Source organism: Silene latifolia, chromosome Y (genome assembly GCF_048544455.1).
Source record: "Silene latifolia isolate original U9 population chromosome Y, ASM4854445v1, whole genome shotgun sequence".
In the NCBI taxonomy this organism is placed as follows: domain Eukaryota; kingdom Viridiplantae; phylum Streptophyta; class Magnoliopsida; order Caryophyllales; family Caryophyllaceae; genus Silene; species Silene latifolia.
Window position 1 is genome coordinate 107,824,073 of NC_133538.1, and position 23,098 is coordinate 107,847,170.

Genomic DNA, 23,098 nt, shown 5'->3' on the forward strand with positions numbered 1-23,098 from the left:
TCGCTCGGATTTGTGTGGTCTTTACGCCGGATTCTCACGATTGTAATCTCTTTCTCCTTTATTAATAATAATCTTTATTTCATTTGCTTTAATTCTTGTTTTGCCTTATTTAACTCCTTTGTCCGGGTTCACTTTTATGCAATGTAATTATCGTTTTAATATGTTGAATGCTGGTTATTTATCTGCTGTTAGTTTTGATAGTATTAATAGCAATATGAGTAGCTAAATCTAATTCATGTTGGGATTAGGGGATCTACGGTAGAAATGTGACGATGTAGTGAATAAGTTAGATGAATTAATTGTGAGATTCTGTCACCATAGCAATTTAACTGTATTTTACCGACTTAGTTGAGTGCACGCTTCTGAGTCACCCTTTAAATCTGGCTAAATTTAATCCTGGATCGAAAGATTAGACTAAATAGGCCTGCTATGAACAGTAGACTACCCTGACGAGGACAGAAGTTAAGTTAGTGAAAGTTTAGGGTAGAAAGTGGACCGGAAGGACCTTTCCATATCCGTCTCGCATTAATTTGTCTGAGTTGTTTATAGTTGAGTCATTGGACTACCGTAGTGAACCGAAATCCTGACATGACCCTTCTCTATTTGATAGTTTAATTCTATTTTCCTGCCTTTATTGCTCTTTCTCTGCTTCTCTTTCCTTTAAACCTTTAGTTTAGAAAACCAATTTAAACAACCCCCCTATTTGTGACCAAATAGACGGACTTTTACAGATATCTTGCTTCCCTGAGGACATCGACCTGACTTCCCTAGCTATATAGTTAGTTTATTTTTGATAGGTACACGACAGCCCTGTCAAATTTTGGCACCGTTGCCAGGGGGGCAATTGCCCTATCTGTCTTTGTTTCGTTTATTTTATCCATCTCAGGGAATTTTCATTCCTTGAGGCAGTTCTTATTTATTTTCTTTCAGTGTTGTTTATGCCCAGGTCAGACAGGTTTGAGTTAGTTGCAGCTGATTCAGAGCCAGAGAGACTATTCAGGCATAGACTCCGTCTGCAGAGAAAATCACGAAAGGAAGACTTGAGTACTTTCAAACCAGAGTTTCACCATTTTCTTTTCGCAGAAGACCAATCTTTAGTAGAAGACATTCCTATTTCTGCCGATCAACCAGTAAAGATGCCGAACATTGCTAGTCACTCGGAGCCTAAAGCAGCCTTAATTCCAAAGGGTTTCAATCTCCAGACTGAGGATGGGAATACATTTGACATTCGTCCTTCCTATATCAATCTGGTGGAGAGAAATCTCTATAGAGGTGTGGCAGGTGAAGACCCGAGGAAGCACATGGAGGTCTTTACGGACTACTGTTCTACTATCCCCGCCACAAAGGGAGTAACTCAAGACAAGATTAAGGAGGTTCTGTTTCCTTTTTCTTTGACTGACTCAGCCAGGGAGTGGCTGACTGATTTGGACCGCACAGCCGCAGGGGTTACCAACTGGGAGACCCTTGCTCTTGCTTTTTACAAGAGATATTTCTCTCCACAGCGCACCAATCAGCTGAGGGCAAAGATTACAAGTTTCAAGCAGGCAACTGATGAAACTTTATATGAAGCATGGTCCCGTTTCAAGAAGTTAGTGAGGTCTATTCCTCACCATGGTTTCGATCCGTGGTTTCTGTCTAACCAGTTCTACAATGGGCTATATGATGATCACAGAGCCATAATTGATGCGTCATCTAATGGGAGATTCCAAGAGAATACTGACGATGATAAGGGATGGGCCCTTATTGAAGAGATGGCAAATCACAGTGCTGAATATGGAAACCCGAGGGATGATATTAGAACAGTTCATGTTGTTGATAAGCAAGTTGTGGCTCAGCTGGAAGCCATGAATGCTAGATTTGACAAGTTGGAGTTACATTCTGCTAGGGAGCCTCAGACGGTCCATTTGCTTACTAGAGGGGAGACCGTCACATGTGAGAGGTGTGGTAGCAACGACGGCCATACTGCTGTTGGCTGTCTTACAGAGAAGGAATAGGTCCTTGCCTTTCAACAATACAGGCAAGGAGGGGGTTCCTATTATAATAACCAAGGGGCAGTCCATCCCAATTTGAGGTGGACAATTCAAAATGTGCTTAATCCTACCCCTCCTCCGCACCAAAGAGCAAATAGTATGTTCCTCCACATAAGAATCAACAAGGCTTTCAGAAGCCTCCTTCCTTCCCTCCTCCCAATCACGGTGCATCATCTTCCGGTGGGGTGAGTGAGATAGGTGAGCTAAAGACTATGTTGCAATCTTTTACAAAGCAGTGGCAGCTGAGTGATCAGCAGAAAGATGCATCCATCAAGGCACTTGAAACTCAAGTTGCCCAGTTAGCCGCAATCTAATCTGCAAGGAAACCGGGTCATTTACCGTCACAAGCTGACAAAAATCCACATGAGACGGTAAATTTAATCAATTTGAGAAGCGGTCGTTCATATGAGGGACCGGAAGTGTTGAAATCAGACCCGAGGAAGGCTATAACTGCTGATGAACAGTGTTCTGGCGAAGAAAAGGAGCTGACGGCTAAGAAAGTACTCGATCGACTAGTTTCTGGAGGTCGATCGAGTAAAATTGCTGAAGAAAGTACTCGATCGAGTGAAAATTCCACTCGATCGAGTGAACAGGAAAAAAGAACTGCTCGATCGAGTGAAATTTCTGCTCGATCGAGTGAATTTGTTGAAGAAACTACTCGATTGAATGGGAATTTTGGTCGATCGAGTAGTATGGATAATGGACAGCTTGATCGAGAGCCTGCTAGTGCTCGATCAAGTGAGAAATCACCTGAAAGACCTCGTTAGAGAGAAAAGAAGCATCTGAAGGATAAGGAGCTTGATCCGGCTGACACGTTGGAAGAGAGGAACAAGGGACTCGAGATACCCATCACGGTTCCCTTTCCGAGGCGTTTGCAAAGTACTAAAGCTAATCAAAAATTCGGCAAATTTGCCGAAATCCTGAGAAGCTTGCAGGTCACTGTGCCATTCGCCGAACTGCTGACACAGGTTCCCTCCTACCTTAAATTTATGAAAGAAATTTTATCGCGTAAGAGGCACATTCATGATCATGAGACGGTAGCTTTGACTAAGGTAGGGACAGCCCTAGTTCAGAATAAGTTACCTCCCAAACAGTCAGACCCGTGTAGTTTCTCAATTCCGTGTCATATTGGTACCCATTTAATTGATAACGCTTTATGCGATCTTGGCGCTAGCGTGAGTGTCTTACCGTTGTCTCTGGCTAAGAGACTTGGTTTGACAAAGTTTAATTATACCAACATGACTGTTCAGATGGCCGACCGTAGCATATCACGGCCATTAGGTGTAATAGAAGACATACCTGTTAGGATCGGAAGGTTCTTTATTCCCGTTGACTTTGTTGTACTTGGCATCCCCGAAGATGCTCATACCCGTATTATTTTAGGGAGACCATTCTTGTTTACTGCCCGTGTAGTAATAGACGTCGGGGGCAAGACATTGACTTTTCAGGTTGGGGACGAGGAGCTGATATTCCATCAGTCTAAGTTCCAAGGCCTCCCATGCAAGCTCAGCCTTGCAATGCCCTCTCTTCTATTGACACTCCAAATTAAAATTTGGAGCATTGTGCTGCTATTGTGACCCCTCCGCCTCAGCTTGAGAGCAAAAAGGAGGAAAGTTCGTCTGTTTTCCTTGCTGCAGGTACAGATGAAAATAATGCAGGGGCTGTCAAGGGGTGTTGTGCAATTAAAGTCAGTCAAGGTAGGAGTGACAGTGTTAAAACCGGTGAGAAAGGAGCAAGGATGAGAAAAGTTCGCGCATATGTGGATGTCAACTATTCTCCTCCGAATGATTCAAGTTCAAGCTCATAGAAGCTGAAGAGGACGATCAATGTTGCTGAGGTGACGTCCTCCAGTCAGGAGCCCTCCGAGGGGCTACTGAATTACCTTGGGAAGTGAGCGGCGAAATGCCCCGTGTACCAACTTGTACAAACAATTTTTGAATTTTCCGTTGGACTTTATTTATTGTTTTTGTTCCGGGTGTAATTCCGAAGCAGTTATTTGTTACCACTCGTGGCTCATAGAGTGACGTCTTTGGTTGAATCCTTCTTTCGGCCTCTCCTGAAACAATGAACGAACTGAGGGCTCGGCTTTGGCCGAGCGTACTCACTCCGACGCTCAAGTCTGTGAACTTAAAGAGATAAGTTGTGTGTTACTTGGCGAAGTATATGTTGTAGAGAGATAAGGAAGATATTACCAGATTATGAGGTGTTTTAGGTTAGATTCTGGATCCTCTCCTCAATGAGAGTTGAGGGGTATTTATAGACTTTCACCTTTTGTCACGTAGTGGCCAAGTGGCTAGCAGGTGGAAAGACTGATGTACCCTCGGCCGAGGGACCCATGGCAGGCCGGCGGGCCCTGTTGACTCCATGCCGAGGGGTCTTGGATATGAGTACGTGGACATGTGCCCCGGCTGGCTAGTTGTCCCAGTCGAGGCACAAGAGACAGTGACAGTGCGTCGGTTAGGGGTTGTCTAAGTCGTTGACTTACTTGTGGATATCTTTGACCTTGCTCAATATGTTGACTCGGTCGGCCGGGTGCGAAATATGCCCCATCAATTTGCCCCAGCGTAGTCTATGCCGTGGTATGGACCTTCGATGAGTGTTGAGCGTATTCTGCGCAAGTTGAAATTTTCTGCCCCGGCTTCTTCTACCTCGGCTTGGTTCTGCTTAGGCCGTACCATATCCCCCCTCCACATGGATGTGTAATGGACATCAGATGTGGAAAAGAAAGTGGCGCTGGCCGAGACCGAGGTTGTGAGTGCCGTGTGCTTTTGATTGCCCCCCCGGGGTCTTTGCCAAGCTTGGTTGAATCAGCGGGCCGTTTGGCAAGTAGATACCAAGGGGTGTGTTGAAGAAGATACGTCGATTGGCATTCTGTCAAGGAGCGTGTTGAAGAAGTTTTGTAACTGTTTGTCGATTGACATTCCATGGCTGCATGCTTGACATGTGTCTCGTTGTTGATTGGTTGACGCTTCATTTGCTTTGCCCTGATTGGTCGGATTTGAGTGGGCTTTGCCCTATAAATAGCAGAGTTAGCCCCTGAATTTGGCCATCCAAATTCATTTTCTCAAAAAATTTTCTTCTTGCTTAACTTTCTTTGACGAAACTTCTCTCTAGTCTTCGAAGCGTTACTCCGGCGTAGCACTTTTTCTTCAAGGTAAACAAACAAATTTTCAACTTTTAATTGTTAAGTTTTTTGTTGTGAACATGTCTTCTGCTGATGCCGTTCCCAGTAACCGTGCGCCGGGGGGTTCCCCGTCGCGTCTTGATGAAGAGGAGGCACTAGCCGCCGTTCCGATAAGGTCTGGGGGCCCTAGGTCCCCTTCTCCTGAAGTTGATCAAAAAGCTCTGGAGGATTGGGAGGATGATGATGATGATGATGTTGGTGATGACGATGATGATGCTGAAAGGGCTCATCCTAATGAGGAGAGGCCGTACATCATGGATCACGGCGACGCCTGTAAGGTCTGCCCTGACCGTGTTTGGACCCACAAATTTGCCAGTTGTTCTGGTCCTGACTTCTTCGCAGATCATTTCTCCTTCGGCGGGGAGTATAAGATTGTCATTCCTAGAGAGGGTCAGGCCGTCTGTTGCCCTCCTCCGGGCTGTATCGGCGTATACATCAGACACCTGGAGTATGGGCTCTGGTTTCCTCTGAACGAATACGTTATGGCCATAATGAAAGCCATGAACGTCGTCGTGGCCCAACTGCACCCGTTGGCCATTAGAACTATAGTCGGCTTTGTGTGGCTCTGTCTTTTCAAGGGGGAGGTCCCCACGGTTAACTTATTCCGCCGGATTCATCATCTTCGGCCGTCAGCCCCTGGTCGCGTTGGGTGGTACAGTGTGCAAACGGAGTCGGGTTACGTCTCCGTTGATAAGCTTTCTTCCTGCAAGGACTGGAAGGAGCGGTGGGTGTATGTTGAGGTTCCGGAGGATTATCCACTGCCCCGGTCCTTTCAGCACCAAGTCAATTTGCGGTGCGAGAGTAAGGGGGAGCGTGACAAATGGGTCTCTCGGAGCAAGCTTAAGATGGACGCCAGCAGGGTCCCTCTCAATGCAGATGAGGAGCGGGCGATGAGGCTGTTTGAGGCTGAGAAGAGTGGGATGCCGAAGGGATGGATTCCCCCGACGCAGATCATTCTTCAGGATGAGCTGCTTTGCCACGTCGGCCTCATACCGGCCCTCGAACGGGGTGAGTGGGGTCGGTGTGAGGCCCACCTCTGCTTTTAGTGTTTCTATTTTTTGAACTTTGATTTATTTCTTCTACTTAACCCTTGCTTCGTTTCCTTTGCAGACCATTTTGCCCCGGATCTGTCTGAAGATATCCTTAGGAGAATGGGACTTGATAAGGACAAGCAAGTTGTTGATTTGCATCCTAAGGCCCAGGCTCGTGATCGCAGACCGGCGCCAAATGATCTCATGGATCAGCAGCGGAAGGGCTTAGATACGACGGCGGCCCAGGCGAAGGTTGCTGGTAACATACCGCGCCGAACGCGGAAAACAAAGTCTTCGGCAGCGACGGCGTCGACATCAGTTCCACCTCCCATCCCTTCAGTCCAAAAAGAGACGGTGGAGGTCGTTGATATTACCGCCGAGGAGGTGGTCACCTTGGCAGTGGAATCTCCTCTCTTCCGCAAGAGGAAAGAGCCTACCACTGCCGCTGATACTTCTGCGGCTACTGCTGCTACCGCTACCGGGGCCGGCAAAAAAATGCGTCCTCCGACCAAGAAGGCCAAGCATGGTACAGATCTATCCTGTGGCTCAGACTTAGCCGGTTCATTAGGCGTTCCTGATGACAGGCTCTCTGGTATGTCCATGTATGTTGACACGGATGCTTTGATTGAATTTTTTGTAGATCAACCGTCGTCGTCTACCGGGCATACTGTTGAACGACGTGCTGAGAAGAAAACTGCGCAGACAAGTGGTCAAGATGCCACCGTCGTCACCTCCTTCCCTCAGCCTACCCCCGTCCAGATTAGGTCGGAGGGCCTAAGTTTGGCCAGGATGCTATCGAAGTGGGCTGATACGGCCGGTGCTCTTATTGTGGAGCAAGAGAAGGCCATTGCTGAAGCTGCCCCACAGCTCGAGCGGCTCAGGCTTGAACTCGACGCTGCGAACAAGGAGGCCGAGAGGGCCAAGGCTGAGGCTGAAGAGGCAGTCCGTGGTGAGATAAAGCTTAGGGAGGACGCTGAAAAGGCAGTCCTCGCTGAGAGAGCCAAGGCCGAGGCTGCGGCGGCTGAAGCTGCTAAGCTGCTGGAGGGGCGTGACTACCTTCAGAAAGTCGCCGACTTCAATGCTAAGAAGAGGGACGAATGGAAGGGCATGTTTCAGGCCCAAGGGAAGGTGGTCCGGAAGAAGGATGCTATCATCGCCCAGAGGGAGGAGGACATTGAGACGCTCCAACGCGAGATTCTTCCTAACATGTGCGCCCAATATCGGGACTTGGCCGAAGAAGCTGCCAGGGAAGTGATTGGGGAGCTCTTTCCTCTTGATGGCTCCTTTCCGTGGCAAAAGTTTAACGAGCTGCTTGATGACAAGCTCGAAGCTAAAGAGAAGGCCGCGGAGGCGGAGGCCGCTGAGGAGGCGAGGGTGAAGAAGGAGGAAGAGGAGGCCGTGGAGAAGGCGGCCCTTGCTGAGAAGGCTAGGGCGGCCAAGGAGGAAGCTGAGAGAATGAAGGCAGCTGAGGCTGCTGAGGCTGAGGCTGCCAAGACAGCTGAGGCTGCCAAGACAGCTTCTGGGTTGCCTACCAAAGACGATGCTGCTAACGTTGCTGAGGGCAAGCAGCAACAGGCATAGGGAGACGGGCGGTCGTCACCAGGTTCACCCGGCATCTCGGATAGTTTCAGCTGTTCGGGGGCCAATTATTAAGCCTTTCCTCCCTGCCATCTTTTGGCGCTTCAAATGATATGTCTGTAACCTTTTGCTTTTCTTTTCCTTATATTTTGTAAAACTTTGGTAGGTTGTGTATTGGCTTATCCCTATGGGGACGGCCGTCGTCTGTATTCTCCTTACTTGTAATCATTTTTTTAATAAAGCTTGTTTATTGGCCCCCGGCTTGGCCGGGTTTTGATCACAATCCTTCACTTGTCTTCTTGCGTTATTAATTGAGCGCTTTTTCGTTTTTACCTTCGGCCTGGCCGAGGCAGCTAGAATGCGTATCTCAACTGTGTTTAACGTCTTTTTCTTTAAACATGTTAGCATGTTGGTCGCTTCCTCTTTCACTCTCGGTCTGGCCGAGGCGTCCGATTTGCGTTTCCAACCGCCGTTGTAAACATGTTAGCGTATCGACCGTTGTTTCCCCTGCCAGGCCTTCGGTTGGCCGAGGCGGCTAGAGGTTACGGCTCGACAGCGTTCGTATCTGTAGACATATTGATCGCTTCCTCTGCCAGGCCTTCGGTTGGCCGAGGCGGCTAGAATTGCGTATCAACTGTACTTATACGTTCCTAAGGCATGTTGGTCGCTTTCACGAGTATCAACTGCGCTGGTTGTGACTGCCGTGGCGTCTACTTCTTGGGGTGACTGCCCGGCTTGGGCCGTGGCGTCTACCTCGATATGACTACGGAGGGGATAAACACTTTGATGGAAAACTTGGATGATTCTTTATTAGATATAAACACGCGTCGGGGTGCCAACAGTTGTCTTGGACACCTCCGCCGCTATACAAAGTATTTCCTGAGATTGTCAGTGTTCCAATGGCTCATCAAAGGCACACCCTCCATGTCTGTCAGCCGGTATGTACCCGGCCTCATTTCTTCAACCACTTTGTAGGGACCTTCCCAGTTAGCCGTCAATTTACCATGAATGTTCCCTTTGTTGGTGGCGGCTGACTTTCTTAGGACTAGATCTCCTACTTTTAAGTCCCTTTTGTGTACTCTTCGGTTGTAGGCTCTTCTCATTCGGTTTTGGTATACTGCCAAGTTGAGGCGTCTTTGTGTCTCGGCTTTCTTCGACCAGTCTAGGAGGCTTTCGGACCTTCCTCATTTTCAACCGGGTTGAAGGTGGCCGTTCGAATGTCGGCATTGTTGCTTCAATTGGCGGGATCGCTTCACCCGTAGACTAAGTGGAATAGACTCGTACCCGTTGCTTCTTTCTCCGTGGTTCGAAGGGACCACGGACGCCGGTAGTTCATCGGCCCATCTTCCCTTTAGGTCTTCAACTGTCTTCTTCAAACCGTTGAGGATTTTTTTTTATTGGTCGCTCTCACTTTGTCCGTTGCTCTGTGGGTGGCAGACGGAGGAGTATGCAAATTTGATACCAAGTTCCTCCAACCAGTTCATTATTGTGTCACTCCAAAACTCTCGGCCATCGTCAAATACCATGACTTGGGGTAGCCCAAAACGAGTTATGACATTTTCCCAGATTACCTTTCTTACGGCCGCCGTCGTCTTGGTCGGCATCACTGCGACGACTTCAACCCATTTGGTGAAGTAGTCAACGGCGACAATCAAGTACTTTTTTCCTCCGGATGCCGTTGGAAATGGCCCTAGTAGATCCATCCCCCACTGTGCAAAAGGAAGGGGACTAAGTACCGGCTGCAGGTGTCGGGAAGGTGCATGTATCACCGGAGCATGCATTTGACAGTTGTTGCACTTTTTGGTTTTGGCTCTGGAATCCTCAAGCATGGTGGGCCAGAAATAGCCGGCTCGGAGAGCTTTGTGGGCTAGTGTTCTTGCCCCCATGTGATGACCACAGATGCCTTCGTAAATTTCTGTCAGTATTAGCTCCGCGTCGGCTGGGCCGACACATTTCAAGAGTGGCCTTATTTCGGACCTCCTGTACAATTCTCCTTCAAACACCAAGTACCTTGGTGCGATCCTCTTTATCTTCTGTGAGAGACTGCGGTCCTCCGGTAATTCATTCATCAGTTTGTACTTCATTATCGGAGTCATCCACGTCGTCTCGGCCTCTATGTCACCCACCATGCCGACGGTCTCGGTAATGCTTTTGGCATTCCCGATGTCCACCAAAGACGGTTCGACCGACATTCTTGATGGTTGAACTGGCAAGCTTTGAGAGAGCGTCGGCTCGGTTGTTCTCGGACACAGGAATGCATTGTATACGAAAGATTTCAATTTTGAAGTGTCAGCTTTTACCCTTTCCAGGTATCTTACCATCCCGTCGTCTCGAGTCTCGTACTCTCCTCTGATTTGATTAGCCACTAAAAGTGAATCTATTTTCAAAATGATGTGTTCCGCCCCGGCAGCTCTAGCTAGCTCGACTCCGGTTATCACCGCCTCGTATTCGGATTCGTTGTTCGAGGCCGAGAAGGTAAATTTCAAGGCGTACTCAAACTCGTCCCCGTTTGGGCTGACGATAAGTATGCCGGCTCCTAAGCTGTTCGCCGTGGAGGACCCGTCGGTGTATACTTCCCATACTCCGAGGTTTTGCTCTTCTTGATATGTGCACTCGGCCAGGAAATCTGCAAGGGCCTGTCCCTTTATCGAGGGCCTCGGCTTGTATTGAATGTCGGAGCCGGATATCTCTACGCCAATTTGATGAGCTGCGGATTGCTCAAATTTTTCCAATGCTTTCTCCAATGGTTGGTGGGTTAAGACCGTCACGGGATGTGCGTCGAAGTAAGGCTTCGATTTCCTTGCGGCAACGACGATGAAAAAAGGCTGCTTTTTCAATCGTGGGTAATTTCTTTCGGCGGGCAACAATGTATGGTGACAAAGTAGATTGGGTGTTCTTTGTTTGTCTTCTTCTCTCGATGATCACGGACCGTGGCCGAGGTAATCTTGCTATGTATAGATATAGCGTCTCCCCTAGCATCGGCACGGACGGGGGTTGGGAGAGTTTGAAGATGAGCTTTCGATTGCTTGAAAGGCGTGCTCTGTTCCTCCCCCACCAAGTCCTTATTTCCTTCAACACTTTGAAGAATGGGGTGCTCTTGTCGGCCGACCGAGAGATAAAAACGGGCCGAGCCGCCATTCTCCCGGTCAACATCATAACCTCTTTTCGATTCCTCGGCTCCGGCAGGTCCAGGATTGCTTGGACTTTTTCTGGATTGGCATCAATTCCCCTGGCGCTGACAAGCACGCCGAGGAACTTACCTGACCGGACACCGAAGTTGCATTTCATTGGGTTAAGTTTCATCTTGTATTTCCTTAGTGAACAAAATGTCTCGTGTAAATCGGCTAAGTGCTCGCTGTCAGACTTGCTTTTTACAATAGCATCGTCAACGTAAGCCTCAATGTTTCGCCCTTTTTTATTTTGGAACACTTTGTCCACCAGTCTTGTGTAAGTTGCGCCGACGTTCTTCAAACCGAACGGCATCATTTTATACATGTATGTGCCGTTACCGGTGATGAATGCGCATTTAGGCATGTCTTCTTCGGCCATGAATACCTGATGATACCCGAGAAGGCGTCCGGCGGTATCGGCATAGTGTAGCTGTAGTGGCGTCGATTAAGCTATCTATTCGAGGCAAGGGATAACAATCTTTTGGGCACGCTTTATTAAGGTTGGTAAAATCTACACACATCCTCCACGCCCCCGATGATTTCTTCACCATTACAACATTAGCTAACCACTCAGGATAAGTACAAGGCATGATAAAGCCCGCCGCTAGTAATTTATCTACCTCGGCTTTGATGGCTTCATCTTTCTCGGGCGAGGAGTTCCTCATCTTCTGCTTGACGGGCGCGGTGGAGAGCACGTTCAGCTTGTGAACAATTACCTCCCGACTCACCCCGGCATCTCTCTGCTGAGTAAGCGAAGACGTCTTTGTTCTTCCTCGGCAGGTCTAGGAGAGCGGCCCTGAATTTTGGCTCCAGGTTGACACCGAAGCGATTCTGGGTGCGCCCTGGGTCAATTTCCACTTCTTCGGTCTCCGCTCCTTCGACCATGCCGACAGTGGCATCCATGAGGTCGCCCTCCTGTTGTAAGGATGGGCTTTTCCCCTTCTTCGACTTCTTCGCCACTTTGAGGGATTGCATGTTGCACCCTCCGCGGATATCGAACGTTGACTACTTCGGCTTTTTCGTCCTTTGAGACGAGTTTATGCACTTCCCCGGTCCGAGACATACATCGGTGTCGGGTCCCGGATGGACATTATTGCATCGGCCTCGCTCAGAGTGACTCGGCCTATGAGAACGTTGTAGGCGGACGAGCCGTCAATGACCACGAACTCGACGGGGCGTTCTTAGCCGCATTCCCCTCGCCGAACATCACCGGCGGCTGATTGACCCCAGGGGTACCAGGCGGCCCCGGAAAAACTGTACAACGGATTGGTGCGGGGGCTCAAGTCCTCAACCTTCAGACCGAGGTTGAGAAAGCACTCCCTGAACATGATGTTTGTGTAGGCGCCTGTGTCAATTAGGCAACTCTTGACCAGGTGGTTGGATATGTCCAAGTGGACTACTAGTGGGTCGCTGTGCGGGGCGATGACTCCTTCGTAGTCCTTCTTCCCAATAGTTATGTCGGGGATGTTGGAAGCGGGGATCGCTGTTTTGGGCACAAAGTTGATGGCCTGATATAGTTCGTTCAGGTGCCATTTGTGCCCATGAGCAGACCCACCGTTCTCGTTGCCCCCGATGACAACATGGATTACTCCTATCCGTTCAAAGACAGACTTTTTATTTGAGCCGCCGGTATCCTTATTTTGGCCTCCGGCAACATACTTGCTGAGGCTCCCCTTCCGGATCAGCTCTTCAATGGCATTCTTCGAGATGCGGCGGTTGTCGATTAAGTGGCCGGTGTGGCCGTGGTACTCACGATCGCTCGTGTCACCGTCCCCCTCGCCTTGGGAGGCCTTTCCCACTTCGACCCTCGTTCTTGCTCGGGGCAAAGACCTCGGCGCGGATACGACCAAGGGGGTGTGGCCATTGAACCGCTTTTGGTAGTACGGTCCTGAACTCCCCGGCGCCCGCCGAGTTCATTTCTGGCGGATTTGTCAGACCGTGACCTATTATTGTCACGGCGTCCTTCATCCGGGTTGTCCTCCCGGCGGCTCTTTCTCTCTGAGTGCCCGGCCTCGCCGGGGCCTACCCAGGTTTTGTGGTAGTCCTCCACCTTTATGGCTTGGTCGGCCATCTTCTGGCCGGCGGAGTCTAGATTCGAGCCGCCGCACTTGATGAGCTCGTTTTTAAGTCTCCTCTCGGGAGGCCTTTCATCGATCGAAGGCGCCGTTCATTGTTCACTCACGAATCTGCTGAACGTTGGCGTTGAACCTCTTCACATAACTCCGGAGACTCGCCTCCCTCTGTCGATAGTCGGGAGGTCCGATGTCTCGACGGCCCTCCTCTTATTGCAAGAATCTTTGGGCCAAAAATGTGTCCCTTAGGTCGGCATAACGATATCTGAGACCCATCGGGTAGCCCCTTGTACCAACTTTGTGCCATCCCATGCAGAGTCGTTGGGAAGACTCGGCACCAAACCTCATCAGGTTGCTCCCATACCGACATGTAAGACTCGAAAGCCTCGGCGTGGTCGGTTGTGTCGCCTTCTCCTTTGTATGATATGGGTGGAAACTTTAGCTTAGTCGGCACCGGGACCTCTAGGACATAGGCATCGAGGGGCTGTCTGACCACGTGTCGAATGACACGCGGCGATCGGCTCCTCACGTCCTTAATCCGGCTCCTCTCCCCGTGGCGGGAAGGGCTTCTTCTCCGACTCTGGTGAGTCGGGCTTCTTCTCCGACTCTGGTGAGTCGGACTTCTTCTCCGACTCTGGTGAGTCGGACTTCTTTCACTCCTCTGGGGCAGGCCTCGTCGGTGCTGCGGCGACACTGTCCTCCCGCGGGTGCGGGATGGACTCAGGTCTACCACTGGCACTCCGGGCTCCCCCGGCGTCTTGACATGGTCAGCTTCTTTCAATGCTTCGTTCAAGTTTCTCGGAGTCACTTTTGGGACCCTGATCTCCTGTGGGGGTGCCGCCGCTCTTGTCGTTGTGACAGTGTGAGCCGGCGTGCTGCCCATTAGTTCCAGGAGTAGCTTCAGTTTAGCTGCATCAACCACATGCCCCATAATGGTGACTTGGTCGGCGGGCAGCGGTGTATTTTGTTCTATTGGCATCCCGTACGTCATATCAGTGATACGGCCGGTGGGGGACTGCCCGATTTCAGAGTTGTGGAATGTGTCATCTTGGCAGAATTCAGTTTCCACAAGCACCGTTTCTGGTTGTTTCGACATCTTCTTAGCTCGGCGAATGGGTTTTGTTTTGTGTTTTTTTTTTGTTTGGGAATGAATGTGACTAGCTTCTAGTATCTATCCCCACAGACGGCGCCAATTGTTCCGGGTGTAATTCCGAAGCAGTTATTTGTTACCACTCGTGGCTCGTAGAGTGACGTCTTTGGTTGAATCCTTCTTTCGGCCTCTCCTGAAACAATGAACGAACTGACGGCTCGGCTTTGGCCGAGCGTACTCACTCCGACGCTCAAGTCAGTGAACTTAAAGAAATAAGTTGTGTGTTACTTGGCGAAGTATATGTTGTAGAGAGATAAGGAAGATATTACCAGATTATGAGGTGTTTTAGGTTAGATTCTGGATCCTCTCCTCAATGAGAGTTGAGGAGTATTTATAGACTTTCACCTTTTGTCACGTAGTGGCCAAGTGGCTAGCAGGTGAAAAGACTGATGTACCCTCGGCCGAGGGACCCATGGCAGGCCGGCGGGCCCTGTTGACTCCATGCCGAGGGGTCTTGGATATGAGTACGTGGACATGTGCCCCGGCTGGCTAGTTGTCCCAGCCGAGGCACAAGAGACAGGCCGACAGGCTGCGTCGGTTAGGCTGTCTAAGTCGTTGACTTGTTGTGGATATCTTTGACCTTGCTCAATATGTTGACTCGGTCAGCAGGTGCAGAATATGCCCCATCAGTTTTTAATTAGGACAATTAGAATTTAGACAATTTTTAGCGTAGATTAGAGACTATAGACTGTTCTTTTGCGTATTTGGTATTTTGGGATATTTTTGCAACTGTTTTTATGCAGGTTTGGGGAATTTTACGCAAATTCAAAGGAAGAATGACGAATTCAAGAGCTTACACGATGAAAAGAGCTCGATCGAGTACTTTTTGTACTCGATCGAGTGAAATATGGTCGATCGAGTGATTCCATTTTAGCGATTGAGTAAAGCAGAAATGGGGAGTTCTCGATCGAGTAAATATTTACTCGATCGAGTAGTTTAATCTAAAAAGTCCTCGATCGAGCAGTTCTAAACCACTCGATCGAGTGAAATTGCAAGAGACACGCATGGAGTTTTCTTTAACTTCCTTATTTTTGTTTCTTATTTCATTTTCCCCTAATATTTTCGACACTCTCCCCTTTTGCGATCAAAAACCCCAAATTCCTCCATTTTTCTTGCCCTTTTACCAAATCCGTCACCTACATTTTGCTCTTTGTTAATTAATCATTCAAAGCCCTCTGTTTTCCCCTTGATTTGTGCTGTTTTACACGGTTTATTAGTGGGATTAGGGTTACGGTTTTTCGATCAAAGAAAAATCGCCATTTTTGCTTGTTGTTTGAAGATTAATTGATATTTGTAGGTTCATTCTCATCAAGTAAGTATCTCCTACACCTCTTTGCATTTTAATTTCATTAATTTCGCATTTTTATGAGGTGAATTAGGCTAGGGTTTCGAAATTCCTTGCTTAGTCGAGTTTTTCGACTATAACTGTCATTGCTTGCCCTTTTTTTTGTGTTGCTTGATGATCAATTCCCATGCCTCATTGATATCTACATGCTTAAATTCGATTTTAGCGAGAAATTTGCGATACGGGTTCAGTCGAGTCAAAATTTTCGACTATAAGATTGGTCTTTGCTGCTGTCACATGCTTAATTGCTTCGATTGTTGCTTAATTTCATGTCATTAATACCTGCTACCCCTCCCCTATCGCTGTTTACATGCTTGTTTTCGAAATTTTTGAGAAAAGTTGGGAATTTTTGTGCTGTAAGTCGAACTCTTCGACTGGTTAGGGGAATTTTCATGCTGTTTTCATGCTGTTTTCATGTCTTTTTCTTATCAAATTCCCCTACCCTATTTATTCAGGATGGATTCTAGCTCGATGCCTTCGTCGAGCTCCTCTGCCAGTCCGTCCTTGTCTTTGTCTGAGATGGTAATCCCTGCTGTTACTACCTTCTCCGCACCGGCCAACACTTCTGTATTCTTAGTTTCAGCCGCCGGTACTATTTTTACGCCAGCTAGCACTGCTGCTAGCTCTGTTTCAGCTGCTGCCCTAGTTACAGCCACCACCACTGCTAGCACTGCTGCTAGTCTTCCTTCTTCAGTGGTGGTCACAGCAGCCACAACTTCTACTTCCACCACGACAGACTCACCTGCAGCGGCAGCTGCCTTTCGAGCAGCTCTAGTTCCTTACACCATCACTGCACGGGCTTCTACTTCGGGTTCTAGAGGCCGGGGCGGAGGTCGTGGACGTTCGTGTTCTACGCCAGCTCCTAGTACTTCTACTTCTGCTGCTCCTTCTGGCACGGTCACTGTCCGTGGGGACAACTCCCTCGACTCTCACCCCGACTAACCGCAGGTAATTTTTGTTAACGGTGTACATCGTAAGAGGTTTTATAACCTCCTTGGCTGTGAGTTTTTACCTACCCGGTTCTTAGATAAACCGACACTTGAGAGACTCGGCATCTACGAGTCAGTTTGTGAGCTTTTACGGGACACGGGGATGGTCGGACTCATTACTATGAGTGGCCGTACCTTTCTGGAGCTGAGTCTTGAGTTCCTCAACTCCTTCACCTTCTCCTCCGGGGCACACAACGCTGCCCCCACTAGTTCTTCTGTGTGTTTCCGGTTGTTCAACCAGACTTTTTCAATGACTTTGGGGGAGTTTGGTAGCAGACTTGGACTTTCCTCTACGGGCGACGCTACCGCCCCTAGGAGGGTCGTTCGTCAGCTTTGGTGGACCTTGGCCCAGACCACCTTTCCCGAGCGAAATCTCGCACATGTCTACCTTCCCCCTGCCCGTTACTTTCTTAGACTGATGGGGAGCACCATCTTTGGCCGAAAGGAGCCAAACAACATCAACAACAATGAGCTCTCCATCTTAGGCGGTTACCTGAACATTGACTGCGAGGGTCCTTTTACCCTCAACATCGCCTATCTGACCGCCCAGTACTTCCAAGCCTAGGGGGTGAAGGTCACCGGATCTATTGCCTGCGGTGAAATGGCCACCATTCTTGCCCGTTCCCTTTTTCCTGTCTGGCCTCGTGACCTACCGTACCTCCCGGGAGAGAGGTATTTGAGCCTGGCCGCCATGCACTCTAAGCATTGGCTGACCACAGACTACCAGACATGGAAGATAGACGGTTCATTATCTCTGGACTTACCTTGTAACACTCTCCCCCGTCTAGCCCATTTGCCTATTGTCGCTAGGGGCGCCCGACTGCCAGCTCTACCTGACTACCACCTTTCACTCCGACCACCTACTACTTTACCCGCCGCTAAGAAGCGGCGTAGACTTGAGACTGGAGAGGGGTCCACACCTTCTGGGAGCGGCCAGCCTTCCACGGCCACTCCTACACCTACCCCGATCCCTATCTCCACTCCTACTCCCGCACCCGCCGACCAGACACAGACACAGTCGGTCCTACCGGTTAATTTTGTACCTCCACCACCCTTTGAGGCGTCCTCGGTCATGGACCAAGGGCGTCGTGACGGTTTGTTAGTTGAGATTGCAGAGAGACAGGCTCGTATGGAGCGGGACTTAGCTTCGACTTTGTTCCCTCTATACGAGTACCACTTGAGTCGACACCGTCCGATCCCAGAAGGTTGGTCACACCCTTCCTTTTACCGGTACCCAGCTGAGGGGTACCCGGAGTCTGCTCAGGAGGAGAAGGAGGACGAGGACCCGGAGGTGGCAGCGGAGAGAGCTCGAGCTGAGCAGAGGAGGAGGAGAGAGCGGGAGGTGGACCCGGACTACACAGTGAGGGTGGAGGACGTGCGCGACAGCGACGAGGAGGCTGACGAGTAGCTACTGGTCTACTCACTTCCCCAATTTTCTGGCTAGTTTGGAGAAGTTCGCGTTTTGTATGTACATCTCACTCTTTTATTTTTGTCTCCTTTTTATTTTTCATTCTTTATTGGTTGTATATTCCCGTTCCCCTGTATATATCTGCTGGTGTATGCTGGAGGACAACGAGGGCGTTGTCCGTTTTGGTTTGGGGAGGGTATTGCATCCTTTTGAGTCTGTATTTGCATTTGTTTTCCATTCAGCATTTGCATTTGTTTTGCATTCACATTTATCTATTTCATCTTGCATTGGTTATTTATTTCATAAAAATCAAAAAAAATCAAAAAAAATTTGAAAATTTAAAAAATTCAAAAATTTTCACGTTTACTTTTGCATATAGGTTGAGTCGGAACGGTAGATTTCCTTGATGAAACTGCACTATAACTTGTCATTTTTACTTGAGCCTTGCACTTCTTTTGATAGTTATTAGCTTTGTCATACGCATAGTCTACGAGTTTCCGTTCAAACATAGCTGACTGTTTAGACTTGACCTGATAAATTGGCAAACTACTCCATAATTTCTGAGGTTTAGAGCCCATAACTGGTGACATTCATGACCAGTTCATTAGGAATCGAGAGTAGTACTCCTTGCATAGCATGTTCATCATTTTTGCACTTTTATGACATTCAATTTCTTGTCAAATGCACACATTCGGGTTTGTGGTTGGTGTCACATGCATGGAGGTGCTTGCAAATTTTCCCTTTTCCTTATATTTTTCACCCATTCAGCTCCACTTAAGCCAAAACTTGCCTTTTTGACCCATTAGCTACATCCCAAACTGAGCATGCCTAGTCAAGCTAGTTTAGTATGTCTTTTGTGGTATGATTTTCCGTCTGCAGTTTGGCTCGTATATTTTTGTATGGAGTTGGTGTAAATAGAGGAAGGAGAAAAAGAAAGAACGAAAAAAAGAATTGAAAAAAAGAAAAAAAAGGAGAAAACGTGAAGAGAAAGTAAAAAAAAACAAAAAAGAAAAAAATGAATGAAAAAGTTGTGATTCACGTGAAAAAGAAAAAAAAAAGAAAAAAGAGGTGTTGAAAAAAAATTTGATTTGTTCCTTTTGATTCATTTAGACGGTGTTAAAAAAGAGAAGTTTGTGACCGTCTAACTCCTCCGTTCTTATTCCATATTTTTGAGGAGATTATGTATGAGATTAGTGAGATGTGTGCCAAATGAAGGGCACTTGTTTTTTTTCAGTCAGTTGAGATTCGGATGGTTTTATATGCTCCTGTTAGGAACTAGCTTGACGCTTTTACCTCCACATTACCATAACTTGTTTTGCCTTTTCTCACCTGAACCTCAGTATTCCCATATTATTTGTAAGCCCTCAGCTGTGACGGACATTATTGGTTGGAGTGTGTGCATTAGTACTTGAATTGTCTTTCATTTTTGTTGCATGCATGCTATGTAGGTCGCAGTTAGGTGAGTGACTATCTTTCCTTCTCTCTTTTACATATAACATTCACCCTTTGCTTCAAGAAAGAAGAGTGACCACGAGAGAGTCCGATTTTGTTGGTCATGCAAGGTCGATAGGTTGGCTATATTTCTGAACAACTTATAACTCGTTTGCGTATTGACTGCTTAGCTATAACTGTTAATCTTTGTTGGATTAAATTGGTTCAAGTAGACAAGTTAAGCTAGCTCTGAGTTTTCATTTCCCTTCCATTAGTTGCATTTTAGTTTACTCGAGGACGAGTAAAGGTTCGGTTTGGGGAGATTTGATACGTGCATATTGTATAGTCTTTTTAGCCTATTTTAGCACGTATTTCCATGCATTCTTGTACTGTTTATATAAGTATTATGCCCCGAATTGACTACTTTAATTCGTTTTGTTCGTTTTGTAGAAATGAAAGCGAAAGTAGCGGAATCGTACCATTTTTGGTCCTTTTTGCATGCATTTTGAGGAGACGGGATTTTCTGGAGTGAGTTCCTGCATGGGATGCGTGAAGGCACGGTTTACGAGGCAGCCGGGCACGAGTCTAAGCTGATTTGAAGGAAGAACATTCGATCGAGTGGTTTTATTACTCGATAGAATGGTTTCTACGTCATTGGTTGATCGATCGAGCACTTTTATACTCGATCAAGAAGTGCTGAAAAGAGAGGTTACTCGATCGAGTAACTATTCTACTCGATCGAGTAGATTTTCTGGAGTTTTGCTCGATCGAGTGAATTTATTCTACTCGATCGAGTGGTTTGGTCTGGCGTGGGCTTTAATTAGCCCGTAAGCTTGTTTTAGTTTTTGGACTTAGTTTATTTTCTATTTAAGCTTACGTTACTAGGTCATTAGGATCGATCTTTTATCTATTCTTTCATCATCGACACTTCTTCTGAGTTTTTCATCTATCATTTTCATACTTCACTGTAACTTGGCTTTCGGGATTATTTCGCTCGGATTTGTGTGGTCTTTATGCCGGATTCTCACGATTGTAATCTCTTTCTTCTTTCTTAATAATAATCTTTATTTCATTTGCTTTAATTCTTGTTTTGCCTTATTTAATTCCTTTGCCCTAATTCACTTTTATGCAATTTAATTATCGTTTTAATATGTTGAATGCTGGTTATTTATCTGCTGTTAGTTTTGATAGTATTAATAGCAATATGAGTAGCTAAATCTAATTCATGTTGGGATTAGGGGATCTACGGTAGAAATGTGACGATGTAGTGAATAAGTTAGATGAATTAATTGTGAGATTCTGTCACCATAGCAATTTAACTGTATTTTACCGACTTAGTTGAGTGAACGCTTCTGAGACACCCTTTTAATCTGGCTAAATTTAACCCTGAATCGGAAGATTGGACTAAATAGGCCTGCTATGAACATTAGACTACCCTGACGAGGACGGAAGTTAAGTTAGTAAAAGTTTAGGGTAGAAAGTGGACCGGAAGGACCTTTCCATATCCGTCTCGGATTAATTTGTCTGAGTTGCTTACAGTTGAGTCACTGGACTACCGTAGTGAACCGAAATCCTGACATGACCCTTCTCTATTTGATAGTTTAATTCTATTTTCCTGCCTTTATTGCTCTTTCTCTGCTTCTCTTTCCTTTAAACCTTTAGTTTTGAAAACCAATTTAAACAACCCCCCATATTTGTGACCAAATAGACGGACTTTTACAGATATCTTGCCTCCCTGAGGAGATCGACCTGACTTCCCTAGCTATATAGTTAGTTTAGTTAGTTTATTTTTGATAGGTACACGACAGCCCTGTCATGATGTGTGACCCTATCAGTAACTAGAGCATAATCATCTTGCTCGGAATCTGCATTTGCTACACCAGCAGTAGCAGTACTAGACTTGTTCTGTTTATCTTTCTTGTGGTAGTCGAATTTCAAATGTCCCTTTCCTTTACAGTAATTATAAACATCAGTAGGTTTAGGACCCTTAGAAACAGAAGTACCAGAAGTACCAGCAGAATTAGAAGAACCCGAATAAGAAGGCTTCTTATACTTTTTCAACCCCGAATTTCCCTGTCCATAACCCATGCTGGCTACTAAACCTGCAGCCTGATTGTCTGTACCTGTACCAGTCAGCTTATGGCGCAGTTTTCTAGTATGAAGAGATGACCTAACATCTTCTATAGAGATACAGTATCTTTACCCACAATAAAACACTGTACGAAATTCTCATACGACAATGGTAAAGAAACTAACAGAATTAATGCGACATCCTCATCTTCTACCTTAACATCAATATTACGCAGTTCTAGTAAAATTGTGTTTAACTGATCTAAATGATCTCGAAGAGGCGTACCTTCCTGCATTCTCAGACTGAACAGACGTTGCTTCAGAAGCAACTTATTGCTCAAAGACTTGGTCATATAAAGACTCTCAAGCTTTTTCCACAGACCGGCGGCGGTAGTTTCCTCCACGATTTTAGTGTTGATATCATCAGCAAGACACAACATAATCGTTGAATGTGCCTTCTCCTCCAGACTAGTCATCTCAGCGGTAGCAGCGACAGTAGTAGCAGTTGCACCTTTCGTCTTCTTTTCTGAAAGCGGCGCCCACAACCCTTGCTGCTTTAACAGAGCCCGCGTCTTGATCTGCCATAAACTAAAACTATTTCTCCCAGTAAAGCGATCGATCTTTATGTTCATCGCCGACATCTTTCTCGCTAGTCAGGAACCCGAAGGCTCTGATACCAGTTTGTTATAACAAAAGCAAGAAAGGACAATAAAAGACAAACGCACAGATTTACGTGGTTCACTAACGGTGTGTTAGCTACGTCCACAGGGCAAAAGGGAGTGAATTTTATTGATATGTGAGGAGTTTTTAGATTACAGATACAGACGGTATGATAAGCATGACTGTTAGGTAGAGGCTTAGAGAGTTTATATAATACTTTCTAAGACCTAATACAGAATAACCTAATAAAGACCCAAGACAGACCTATCCCAATAACAGATACGGATACTGTTTACCCCCGCATAGTCGTTCGAAGCAGCGACTAACAGAATCAAGGCACAAACCCAACAAGTGACAAGTGGCTGCAGAAGAGTGCTTGCAGCTCATAGGATACCCAGCTAGCAGTAGACAAGCTACAACTCAAAAGCTTCTAGGGTCTTTACTTAATCATTGGCATAGCTTGCTTGCTCATGCTAATTCTGTATTTCGGACTAATGGTAAAACAGTTCATGCGTCACTACCCGACCGAGGGTGAAGAGCCGAATGGACTTGCAACACAATCTTCACGACTTCAAACATTCCTTGCTTTTGTTGATGAAAAAGAAGAGGAAATCAAAAGGCGGTTTAAGAAAAGGCAAATCGAGGGGTTTTCCACCAGGTCTAGCACTACTGCAGATCCATCAAATAGAAGCCTGCCAAATTTCCCATTAAATAGCTGTAGGATTGATCATATGGAGTTCCCTCCAGCTTGAAGCGCATTGGTTGGGAGGGATATAGTTGGAATATAGCGCATTGCCTGCATCAGAGGAGTCTGGTCATGATATATAATCAGGATTGTGAAACTATTTCTTGAGCTGGTACCAGCCACTGGCGCAAAGACCGTGATCAGCACACATTAGCAACGTATCGGATCAAAAGTGATATTTAAAGTATCAAGATCCTATTGTAGGGGAAAAATTGCACAGACATCCTCTATTTGC

The 23,098-nt window shown here is 47.0% G+C and overlaps 1 non-coding gene and 1 pseudogene across 1 annotated transcript; one reads left to right on the forward strand and one right to left on the reverse strand.

Annotated features, from left to right (window-relative positions):
• Nucleotides 1–22,870, forward strand: part of LOC141628708 (glutamate receptor 3.6-like) — an 80,999-nt pseudogene extending 58,129 nt beyond the window's left edge.
• Nucleotides 1,513–1,618, reverse strand: LOC141635516 (small nucleolar RNA R71). The gene has a single exon (XR_012540199.1). It is a non-coding gene; the product is annotated as a small nucleolar RNA R71 (small nucleolar RNA).
• Nucleotides 22,871–23,098: the final 228 nt, after the last annotated feature.